This window comes from Mauremys mutica, chromosome 1 (genome assembly GCF_020497125.1).
Source record: "Mauremys mutica isolate MM-2020 ecotype Southern chromosome 1, ASM2049712v1, whole genome shotgun sequence".
NCBI classification, from domain to species: domain Eukaryota; kingdom Metazoa; phylum Chordata; order Testudines; family Geoemydidae; genus Mauremys; species Mauremys mutica.
In genome coordinates, this window is record NC_059072.1 from 339,839,964 (window position 1) to 339,852,516 (window position 12,553).

Consider the following 12,553-nt stretch of genomic DNA (forward strand, 5'->3'; position numbering starts at 1 on the left):
TATGCCAAAAATGCTTGCTAACAATCCTGAATTCAATTTCAATATATTTTTTAATCAATATCTTAGCCAAAAACAGAAAATTAAGTTGTTGACAATTATTTGTGACAAGTTTGGTATGGGGAAGGGAGTGGGCCAGTTTTCATCAGAGAAACAAAAAATGTTGACTGACTTTCCTATAGCCCTGTTACTGCTAAATAGAGCCCTCCAACAACTGTAATATGCTCATCTCCCTTACTAGTGTATAGAACAGTGGTTGGCAACCTCCGGCACACGTGCCAAAGGTGGCATGCGAGCTGATTTTTGATGGCACGCAGTGGTGGGCTGAGCAGCTCAGCCCGCCGCTGCTCTGGGGTTCTGGTTGCTGCCCCATTGCCAGCCGGGGTCCCGGCTGCCAGCCCCACTCAGCACTCACTGCTGGCCTAGACAACCCCAAGGAAGCTAAGGCTTGCAGCGGGCTGAGCAGGCCGGCGCTGAGACCCCAGCTGAGCCACTCAACCCGCTGTCGGCCTGGGGTTCCATTCACTCAGCTGGAAGTGGGCTGAGCGGGACTAAATTCAACGAAATAGGAAAACAAGAGCAACTAATGACAAAGTGCAAGAACCTAGAGCAGTGGTCCCCAACCTTTTTCGTCTGGCAGGTGCCAGACGAAGGACCATGGTGGCGGACAAGCATCCGCTGAAATGCTGCTGAAATTCAGCGGCATTTCGGCAGCAACGCCTCTGGATGACACTGCTTGTTGGCGGCAAGCGGCGTCATCCAGAGGTGTCGGCGCCGAAATGCCGCCGAATTTCGGCGGCATTTTGACAGATGCTTGTCCTCTGGCTAGTATGCGGGTGCACTGAGAGGCCCCTGTGGGCGCCATGGCACCCACGGGCACCACATTGGGGACCCCTGACCTAGAGAGCCTCCTGAAGCACGGCGATCATTTTGATTTAAATAGACTTGAACTGTATGAAGAATTGAGTACACTGTCATCAATATCGCCATATGCAAAATTGATGATGGACATTGTACAGTTTATTCATACCAGCAAACTTGTTGACATATATCCTAATGTGTACATTGCCACTCGTATTCTACTGACAATTCCTGTAATAGTAGCATCAAGAGAACAGCGTTTCTCAAAACTAAAGCTCATTAAAAACTATCTCTGCTCTACAAGGAGTCAGGAACACTTGACTGGTCTTGCTATTCTTGCAATCAAACAAGACATCACTTTGTCTTTGTCATACGATGACATTATTACTGATTTTGCAGCCAAAAAAGCCAGAAAGATTGCTTTTAATTAAAAATAAATCCTTGTTTCAATACCTCTTCATATAAATTTCCAATAAAATGTTGAAAAATTTAAAAAATTATATTATTTGCATCATTCTGTCAAATCAGAATTTTTTCTATAGTGCTACCTTTTAGTGCTAGTCCATCAGCATTACAGTGTGCTTAATTAACTTCAACTGGTTTTAATAACATACATGTGGCAAGTTTTGCAGTACTGTAAGCTTATGTTTGTGTTGCTAAGAGCAAGACAGGCACAGGGGCACCAGTTTAATAATCCCGCCTAGGGCACCATAAATCCAAGGACGGCCCTGCCAAACAGATCCCTCCACACAAAGTGCTTTTACTCAAGCTTTGGGATCCATTATGTAACTCTTACTCACATGGGTCGTCCTACTGGTGTCTTACATAGGTAGGGTCACCAGACAGCAAGTGTGAAAAATCGGGATGGGGGTGGGGGGTAATAGGAGCCTATATAAGAAAAAGACCCAAAAATCGGGACTGTCCCTATAAAATCAGGACATCTGGTCACCCTACACATAGGTGCTCCCCAGCATGAGTAAAGGTTGCACAGCTCTTTTTGTTTGGGACCAATATTTGGTCCCATGTGAATTACTCTGGGACCTGAGGATTTGGGGTTGAAATAAATATGCCTTTCCAACTGAAATGTATTTGATGGTTTTGTCTCACTCCCCCCGGGCAGAACAGCAGCTTCAATTTGAGTGTGTCATTTTGTTTTGTAATTTAGCAAATTCAGTGGAAATGTATGAAGCTCCTTTTGGGAACAGAGGAATGGACATATTGGGTCAGACCAATGGTCCATCCAGCCCAGTATCCTGTCTTCCGACAGCGGCCAGTGCCAGATGCTTCAGAGGGAATGAACAGAACAGGGAGATTTATTGAATGATCCATCTTGTTGTTCAGTCTCAGCTTCTGGCAACTGGAGGATTAGGGTCACAACTTTGCATGGGGTTGCATTCCTGACCATCTTGCCTAATAGCCATCGATGGACTTATCCTCTATGAATTTATCTAATTCTTTTTTGATCCCAGTTATACTTTTGGCCTTCACAACATCCCCTGGCAACAAGTTCTGCAGGCTGACTCTGCGCTGGGTGAAGAAGTACTTTCTTTTGGTTGTTTATTATATTCATTGGGTGACCCCCTAGTTCTTGTGTTATGTGAAGGGGTAAATAACACTTCCTTATTCCATTTCTCCACACCATTCATGATTCCATAGTCCTTCATCATATCCCCCCTTAGTGGTCTCTTTTCTAAGCTGAATAGTCCCCGTTTTTAAAATTTGTCCTCATATAGAAGCTGTTCCTTATCCCTAATCATTTTCATTACTCTTCTCTGTACCTTTTACAATTCTAATATATGTTTTTAGAGATGAGGCAACCAGAACTGCATGGAGTATTCAAGATACGGGTGTACTGTGGATTTATATAGTGGCATTTGATATTTTCTGTTTTATTATTTATCCCTTTCCTAATGGTTCCTAACATTCTGTTAGCATTTTTGACCCCTGCTGCACATTGAACAGATGTTTTCAGAGAACTATCAACCATGATTTCAATATCTCCTTCCGGAGTGGTGGTAGCTAATTTACACCCCATCATTTTGTATATACAGTGGGCTTACGATCTCTAATGTGCATTACTTTGCATTTGTCAACATTGAATTTCATCTGCCATTTTCTTGCCCAGTAACAGTCTTCTGAGATTCCTTTGTAACTCTTCTCAGTCTGCTTTGGATTCAACTATTTTGAATAATTTACTATCATCTGGAAACTTGGCCACCTCACTGTTTATCGCCTTTTCCGGATTATTAATGAATATATTGAACAGCACAGGTCCCAGTACAGACCCTTGAGAGACCCAGCTATATTCCACTTTCCATTTATTCCTACCCTTTGTTTCCTATCTTTTAACCAGTTACTGACCCATGAGAGGACCTTCCCTCTTATCCCATGACTGCTTGATTTGCTTAAGAGTCTTTGGTGTGAGAGCCTCTTCATAGGCTTTCTGAAAGTCCAAGTACACTATATCAGCTGGAACACCCTTGTCCACGTGTTCATCTTTGTGCCTGATAATTCTGTTCTTTATACTATAGTTTCAACCAGTTTGCCTGGTACTGAAGTTAGGCTTACCAGCCTGTAATTGCCAGGATTGACTCTGGAGCCTTTTTAATTAACTGATGTTACATTTACTATCCTCCAGTCATGTGATACAGAGGCTGATTTAAGTGATGGGTTACACATCACAGTTAGTAGTTCTGCAATTTCGTATTTAAGTTTCTTCAGAACTCTTGTGTGAATACCATCTGGTCCTGGGGACTTATTACTACTATTTAATTAATCAATTTGTTCCAAAAACACCTCTATTGTCCCCCCTCAGTCTGGGACAGTTCCTTAGATTTGTTACCAAAAAATAATGTCTCAGTGTGGGAATCTCCCTCACATCCTCTGCAGTGAAGACCAATGCAAAGAATTCACTTAGCTTCTCTGCCGGGGCCTTGTCTTCCTTGAGTGCTGCTTTAGCACTCAATAGTCCAGTGGCCCCACTGATTTTTTGGCAGAATTCCTGCTTCTGATGTACTTATAAAAATTGCTGTTCGTTTTTGTGTCTTCTGCTAGTTACTCTTCAAATTCTCTTTTGGCCTTCCTGATTCTGCTTTACACTTTACCTGCCAGAGCTAACGTTCCTTTCCACTAGGATTTTACTTCCAATTTTTAAAGGATGCCTCTTTGCTTCTAACCACCTCTTTTGCTTTGCCATTTAGCCCTGGTGGACTTTTACTGGTTCTTTTACTGTACAGTTTTTATGGTGTGTGTGTGTGTGTGTGTGTGTGTGTGTGTGTGTGTGTGTGTGTGTGTGTGTGTGTGTGTGTGTAACATCCTGGTGTGGTAAAGAAAGTAAAACAATTTCAGCAACCTGACATGCTGAGCAAAGCTTAAGCCATTCAATGAAAAAAATACTTTTAACTCCCTAAGCTATCTTGCAGGCCCTGAACTGTAATCAAGCAAGACACAAAGGATCTGATTCTGCTGTCTCTTGTACTAGTGTTACACTGGTGAGATTTCACTGGAGTTACTCCTGATTTACACTGGTGCACACTATAGCAGAAACAGATCCCAAACCTTGCAAGCAAATCAGGACTATTTTACATGAATCAAATAATTTGTTAATGTGATGACTTTTTATTTATTTATTTTTTTACCCTTCTGATATCTGCTCAGGATTCACAATGCACCAGTCAGTCAAGAAACTAATTCGCAGATTAGACAAACAGTATCACTGAGCACATTGCTAATCTCAGTTTACTAGCTAGCATGGTAACCAAATCCCCTATCATCCCTTACAAAAATGATTCAGGCAGATTAAATCTGACAGGACAGCATGGGGTAATTTGTGCTGTGGTTGCATGCAGTAGACTAGTTTTTAGATAAATTCTCATTTCCAGGGCTTTTGAACACTTAGCTTTCAAACTCTGACATATAAAAGGAAAAAAACCATTTGAGAAAAAATGCTTTCTGCCTTTCTTCTTCATCTTTTTTTTTTCTTTTTCTTTTTTTCTTTTTTTTTTGTTGATTCCCATCTGAAGCAGGAAAAGGAAATGTAGATGGACTGCCATCTATTGGCATGTACACTAAATTTTCCCTTATAAAAACACTTGGATTTTTTAGTCATCAGCTTATGGCTAAACATTATTTATACAGATTCAAATGCAGTTAACCCAACATCTGGATTTGTCCATATGCGGTATTATTATTTATATAACCCTGCCAATTTATGTAAATATGAAAAGGAATTCAGTGGCTGGGGACAGTGATAGCTTTGGTATCTAAGGGCCAGGGATTCCACTGGTTTAAATTGTCATAGCTCCATTGAAGTCAATGGACCTTATGTAGTCTTATACGAGCTGAGGATCTGGCCTTTCCACAGAACAGATCTATCACAGGCAGCAAACAATGCAATCTTCCCTAAAAACCTACTTCTTTCTCCAAACTTTCCTCTATTGAACACCTAACCGACTATGTCTCCAAGCCTTCGTGTAATGGAACTGTTGTCCTGCATCATCCCTAAGTATCCAAATTGCCCGAGTTAGACTGTAAACCGTTTAGGGCATGGACTTCCAAAAAATATTTTTAAAAGCTGAATAGATGGCCCTCAGATTCCAGCGCTCTCATTGTGCCCAGCCACTGAATTCCTTTTCATAACAAACCCAGAAGAAAATACAACATACCTGCTTTCAGGAGAGAAACCTTCCATGACTTACTTCTTCTGGCACTAAAATTGGCTGGTGTTACTACATAAGTAAAACAGAATACCAGTGAGCAGCAATAAAGCACCTCAAAGCTATTTACCAAGTTGATAGCTTGATGTTAATATCTGTTAGATCAGCATGGTAACAACCTCTAGAGAGTGTGTAATAAACAATATTATCAGAGTTTGAATGCGGGGAGTATCAGATTCCACTGCTGACTGACAAAGGGAGAGAATGGTTTATTTACTATTAGGAAACCAATTTGTAGTGTTGTGGTGTTGCTATGTCTGTGTTTACTTGGAAATAATATTTAGCTTTCATACTCATGTGCTGTGTTACACTTCTTTCTTTGTCAATTCCAAAGAGACAGGCGGCAAAGCAAATTATTGCATAGCATGGATTATTTTCAAATAGTTTGTAACCTCTTCGTTACTGTGGAATAGAAACCTGACCCAATCCGCATCACAGCTAATAACAATAATAATTACTAATAATACACTTAAAGCCAAATTTGAAAAGTAACAATTCAGCCATAGAAAGATATGCCTATTTTGTTCATCTTCAGATCCCCCCTGTCCAAAGACAAGAATTACTAAAAGCAACATTGTCTGTGCATCCATCTTCTGGGTGACCATGGCTCCATGCATGCTGCTTTGTGCATCCATTATTCCTGCAAGAAACAGAATAATCTTTGTGGAGTGAGGTGCTTTGGGGCATTTAGGAATTACCATCCGGGGATCAGACATGTGGCCCATCTAATCCAGTTTCCTGTCTCTGACAGTGGCTTCAAATGTACCAGGTTGCTTCAAATGAAAATGCAAAAACCTGGCAGCAGGAAGTTATGGAATAATCTGCCCAGAGGGGAAGTGTCTTCCTAATCGCATCAGTCAGAGGCTTTTGTATGGCGTGAGGCTTGATATCCCTTCCTTAACTTATTTTATCCTTCCATATGTAATTCTAGATGCTCTTGTCATCCATATAAATGCCCAGTCCTTTCTTGGAATCCTGCTAAGCCCTTGGCTTCAGTGCTATCTTGTGACAATGAGTTCCACAGGCTTCACATTGTGGGGGGGGAAAATTCCCTTTTATTACTTTTGAATTTGCCACCGTCAGTTTCATTGAATGTCCTGATGTGCTTGTGTAATGAGAGAGGGTATAATAAAGGAACACAAAATAATGAATGGTCTAGGGAATCGATCAGACAATTCTCTTCACTTTATCTTATTCACTCTAAGGAGAACAGTGCCCATCTGTTCAGATGGATGTTTGTAATCATTCTTGTCATCTGTCTCTCTATCTCCACCCCTGCTATATCCATTTACAGCTGGGGTGACCTATAGTTATACATTAGAACCCTGAAGCTGCATTGAACCCACTGGCCCATGCAGACACCCAATGGATTCAGTGCAAGGGCCTGCCCCCATCAAGCTCATTACAGGATTGGGACCTAGTTTTTAAGCACTTTTTAGCTCTTCGGTGTAAGGACTGCATTTTTGTTATGTGTTTGTACAGTTTACCCATTTCAACTTGCCCCCTCCCTCACCTCTAAAAAATAAAATAATAATCTAAGCAAACAACGACAAAAACCCTAGCAAACAAATCAAACATACAAAAACTTAACCGTACCCCAAGTGAGTTTTAATACCCCAAAATACCCAGAGATTCCATGAAGTCCACGAAGGACTTTGATATTGTTAATTGATTTTTACATGAAATGCACTCTGATACTAGGGTGGTGGGTGACAGTATGGTAAAAACACACATGATCATCACTTCTGAAAATCAGGCCTTTAAAGCGTGAGGGGTCTGGCAAACACTCCGGGCCTTATTCTCCTCTCACTGACCACAGGATATATCAAGAATAACTCCATTAACTTCAGTGAGTACATGAGAGCAGAATCAGGCATTGTGACATTGTCTTGGGAGAGTTGTGGGATGAACAGGTTGGCCGACTGTTCGAACATCTGTTTTCTGGAATCCTGTGGAAGTCATGCACTGACCACATCTATGAGAACACTAGACTTAAACTGACTTCTTTTGTTGTATAATAATTCTGTTTAAAATTACCCTATGTCGATGTCAAATAATTTCTCTCTCTTCAGAAAATAACTTAGCATTAGAGTCCTAGATCATAGATTCCAAGGCAAAGGGATCGTTTTGATTATCGTGTCTGATCTCCTGTGTAACACAGGCCATAGAACTTCCCCAAAATAATTCCGAGAGCAGATCTCTGTTCAGAAGCCTTGGTAATAGCTTTGAATCACTGCCATATCTATCAGTGATAAAAAATATATATATATTCTCAAGAATCTTACAGAATGACTGATCATGTTCAAGCATTTCGAGAAAATCATTTGAAGACACTTAAGGGTGTAGTCTTGGGGTTCTTGGAAATATGCAGTGAGTGTGAATAAGAGGTGGGAGAGCAAAGAGGCAGCTAACACTAAATTATAATTAAAAGAATGAAAATAACATTTTCAAGTGACTTAGGAGCCTAAGTCTTGTTTTCAAAAGGTATGTAGGGCCTAATTTACAGAGATATTTAGATGCCTCAAGATGCAGAAGGCACCTAGCAGAATTTACAAAACCACCTAAGCTGAAAGTCAATGGGAGTTAGGAACATAACTCACTTAGGTGCTTTTGTAACATCCAATAGGCACCAATCTACATCTTTAGGCACCTAAATACCTTTGTAAATTTGGCTCTTAGGAGCCTAAGTCTCATTGAAAGTCAGTGGGATTTATTCTCCTAAACAGCTTAGAGACTGAAAAATGAGACCTATGTTACTTAGGCACTTTTGAAAGTTTTACTCTGTATCTGTTAAGCATCCCAATTTCAGAGTTATATGAAACATTTCCGAGTAAGCACTCCACTTCAGTCTTTTGGATTCCTGTCCCTATTTTTCAATTGTCATCCAGAGGAATACTATGCACGAAGTGCCCCTTTGTCAAATCTGCCTGTCCTTTACAAAAGCTGAGATCAACCTTGACCACTCTGTGCAGCTGGCATTGACAGCATCCTTCTAGACTTCCTTAAAAATCTCAGGCCAAGAGGGCATGACTGGATGGCAGCACTATTCATGGGAAGTCATCACCACCAGCAAAATCCCAACAGCTTGGAGGTGATCAAAGGTCATCACCATTTGAAAACCTGGAAAGCCTCTCGAGGACCCCAAAAGCTACCGCACTATCTCTCTCCTCTGAACAACATACAAATTACTGGATTGGGTGATCCTAGCTAATCCCCCAACCCCCATCCTGGAGACCCCAATCCCCCCAGGATAGGCAGTTTTCAGGACAGAACAAAGCTGCTGTGACCAACTGCTTGCACTGACTACACATATTGAGGCTGGCTTCCAGCAGACACTTAAAACAGTCACAGCTTTTATTCACTTGTCCTCAGCCTAAAACATCATCTAACGCAAGGGCCTCCTGCTGCAGCTAAGCAACCTCCTTCAACGTGACCAGACATTTCGACTCGTTACATCAGTGCGTTCAGACAGAATGTTCTGTGTCCATCTCAGAAGCCAGGTTAGCAAAAAGTGGAGTCTGCACAATAGCCTGCCACACCGATCATGCTAGCACCATCCCTTTCTAGCATAGCTAGAAGTGTTTGCCCAAAATGACATGCTTCAAGTTCCCCTACGCTGACGACCTAGCACTAGTACCTTTACTGCTGATCTGAAGATGATGAAAAACTACTTTTGGTACTGGCGGCTCACAGCCCATTCATCAAAAATGGTGTCGTCAGCTTTCCGTCTCAGCAACTGTGAAGCTAAAGATGCTGAACGTAAAGTTCTGTGGTGAAGCAATCGCCCAGAATCCTGATTCCAGCTACCTAGGAGTCACTCTTAATTGCAGCCTTGCCAATCAACAACATCCAGGGGTGGCGGGTATAATAGGCCAGGGGACACTCAGGGCCGCCCAGAAGGGGGGGCAAGTGGGGCAATTTGCCCCGGGCCCCAGATGCCGCAGGGGCCCCCAAGAGAACAGCTGAGGCTCCCGCCTCTGCCCCTCTCCTGGAGCCCTAGCGCATTAAGCGGCATCCCCGGACAGTGCTGCAGTGTGGCTCCGGCGGGGCCCCTGAGCCCTGCCCCGCTCAGAGCTGCGTGGTGAGGGGGCGGGGCTGCAAGCTCCAGGCTGAGCTCAGCTCCCTCCGCTCGGCGTGGAGCTCACGCCCCGCCCCTTTACTACACGGCTCTGAGCGGGGAGGGACTCAGGCCCTGCCGGAGTCACGCTGCAGCTGTTCAGCGACGCACTGAGGCTCCGGGTGAGGAGGGAGCCGGGGGTAAGAGGCTGGGGCCGGGGGGTTGGCTAAGGGGCAGGGAGTCCCGGGGACAGTCAGGGGACAGGGAGGGGGCAGAGGTTGGGGGGGGCGGTCAGGGGGCAGGGAATGGGGGGGTTGGATCGTGGGCGTTCTGAGGGCCTGTCAGGACTCAGCGGGGGGGGGGGTGGATAGGGGTCGGGGCAGTCAGGGGACAGGGAGCAGGGGTGGGGTCCGGGGATGGTGGTTGGGGGGTCTCTGGGGGACAGTGAGGGGGCAAGGAACAGGATGGGTTGGGGATTCTGAGGGGGGCAGGCAGTCGGGGGGCAGGAAGTGGGTGGAGGTCAGATAGGGGGCAGGGCCAGGCTGTTTGGGAGGCACAGCCTTCCTTACCCTAAAGCTCATTCAGCAGTTTGAGGCTTGCAGAAGAGCCAAGCTGTTAGCTTTTCCGTAAGGGCTACCATCCCTTTCACTTCTCAAATGCCAAATTATAGTCTATATGTAATTTCAGTGCCACAGGGAGATTCATGTCAGGGGAGGGTAGCTTCATTTAAAATTAGCCACTGGGGGAAGGGTTCACATGAGAAGAGCAATATCCTTCCCAACCCTACCAAGGGAGACCCCCCTCCCCTGCATTCCCTGAGGCTTCAGAGGGGTTAATTCAGTGGTTCTCAAACTTTTGTCCTGGTGACCCTTTCACATAGCAAACCTCTGAGTGCAACCCCCCCCCCTTATAAATTGAAAACACTTTTTTATATATTTAACACTATTATAAATGCTGGAGGCAAAGCAGGGTTTGAGGTGGAGGCTGACAGCTCACGACCCCCAGTAATAACCTCGTGACCCCCTGAGGGGTCCTGACCTCCAGTTTGAGAACCCCTGGATTAATTTAATTTTAGCACCCTGTGTCCATTCACATGCATGTGCTATTTTAAGCATTTCAGTTTTGACAACATAGGCTTATCCCAGATTCTGGAACAAGCTCAAATGCTCAGTTCGTGGACTATGTACATAAGCTATACTAAAGACAAACCCACAGTAACCATCTTCAGTTTGTGAGGGACCCCATGGAGCCAGTCTCTAGGAAACAGATAAATGCATGGAGATTAAGTCCATTAATGGCTATTAGCCAGGATGGGTAAGGAATGGTGTCCCTAGCCTCTGTTTGTCAGAGAGTGGAGATGGATGGCAGGAGAGAGATCACTCGATCATTACCTGTTAGGTTCACTCCCTCTGGGGCACTTGGCATTGGCCATTGTCGGTAGACAGGATACTGGGCTGGATGGCCTTTGGTTTGACCCAGTATGGCTGTTCTTATGTTCTAACCTAAATGAACCCAAAGTTATGGAGACAGATATGAGTCAAGGAAGCCAGCAGCGTATCAGAAACCTGGAAAAATCTCTGCCTGGATGGGCTCAGGTGTTTGGTTACAAGCTGAGGTGGTTCAAAAGTTTTGGATTTTTTTTTAAGCAGAATTTTTTTTATTGTTTCTTTAAACAATCAAACACAGCAAGCAGCAAATATTTGGCCACACACTTATGAAACGTCAAACCATGTTCAGGTTTTGGCAGACTATTTTCAGCTTTTCAATTAAAAAAAAACACAACAAATTTTGAAGGAAAGCAGACATTGTCCATGATTTTTTTCTGCTTTTTAAAAACCCCTAGTTTTCGATCCAGAAAAAGTTTTGATGGAAAATATTTGTCCAACCCTTTTAATGAGCTTTAGTGCCTTTTAGCACTAGCTGATGCTGAGAACTAGTGATACTTTGTAAAGAAGTTTTCTCAAAACTGGGTTTGTGCCGAGATGCAGAAGGTTTATTTTTCCCAGGGGCGCCCGTGGGGGGGAGCAAGTGGGGCAATTTGCCCTGGGCCCCACAAGGGCCCCCAGGAGAATATAGTATTGCATTTTTTGTATAGAAGGGGCCCCCAAAATGTCTTTGCCCCAGGTCCCCTGAATTCTCTGGGCGGCCCTGGGGATACTAAATGCAGCTATGAGATTTGTAACTGGCACCCTGAGGTCCACTGCCTTCACCTCCAGTCCTTGCAAACCCTCTTCCTCCAGGTGCGACATTAAGAACAGCCCAAGGGCAGAGAGCAAGGGGCACCCTGATATATAGCAGTGAGTTTCAGCTGGCCTGACCAGCCCAGTGTGCCCCAACTCATTGTATAATCTGTATCTAAAAGATGTCACCTCTCTGCAGAGAGTCAGCGCAGGGTTTATGCAGCACTCAGGTCCCACTGAAGGCCTAGTTTGAGCTCCTAAATGGGACTTAAGTGATGCATAAGACTTATGCATAGGACCCTGCACAAGGGTGAATGTCACCCCCGTGCATATTTCCTGCACAACTGACATGGAATATGTATTGCAACAGCATCTAGATAAGGATTTTCTTTACACACTTTTCACCAGGACCATGTAAAAATGTGATCAAGACACAGCTGCAAAGGCTCATTGTTGATTGCACAGAATCTTCTTATACGCTGTCTGAATATTCAGAGGCAGCTAATTAAAGGAGTGGGGTGAAGCATAGCCCCTTTGGAAGATGTCTCTAAAAGAAATACCCCTGCCCTTAGAAACAGTTATGCGATGCTGCTGTGAATACTGAAATAAATGAGAGCTCCCAATGCACTAATCCATGCTGGAGTAGTATTTCAATACATGTAAAATATGCATTTATTTAAACATTATGCTATTCAAAATGTACGTCACTTTCCCTTAATGCCACAAGGTGCTCTTCAGAGAGG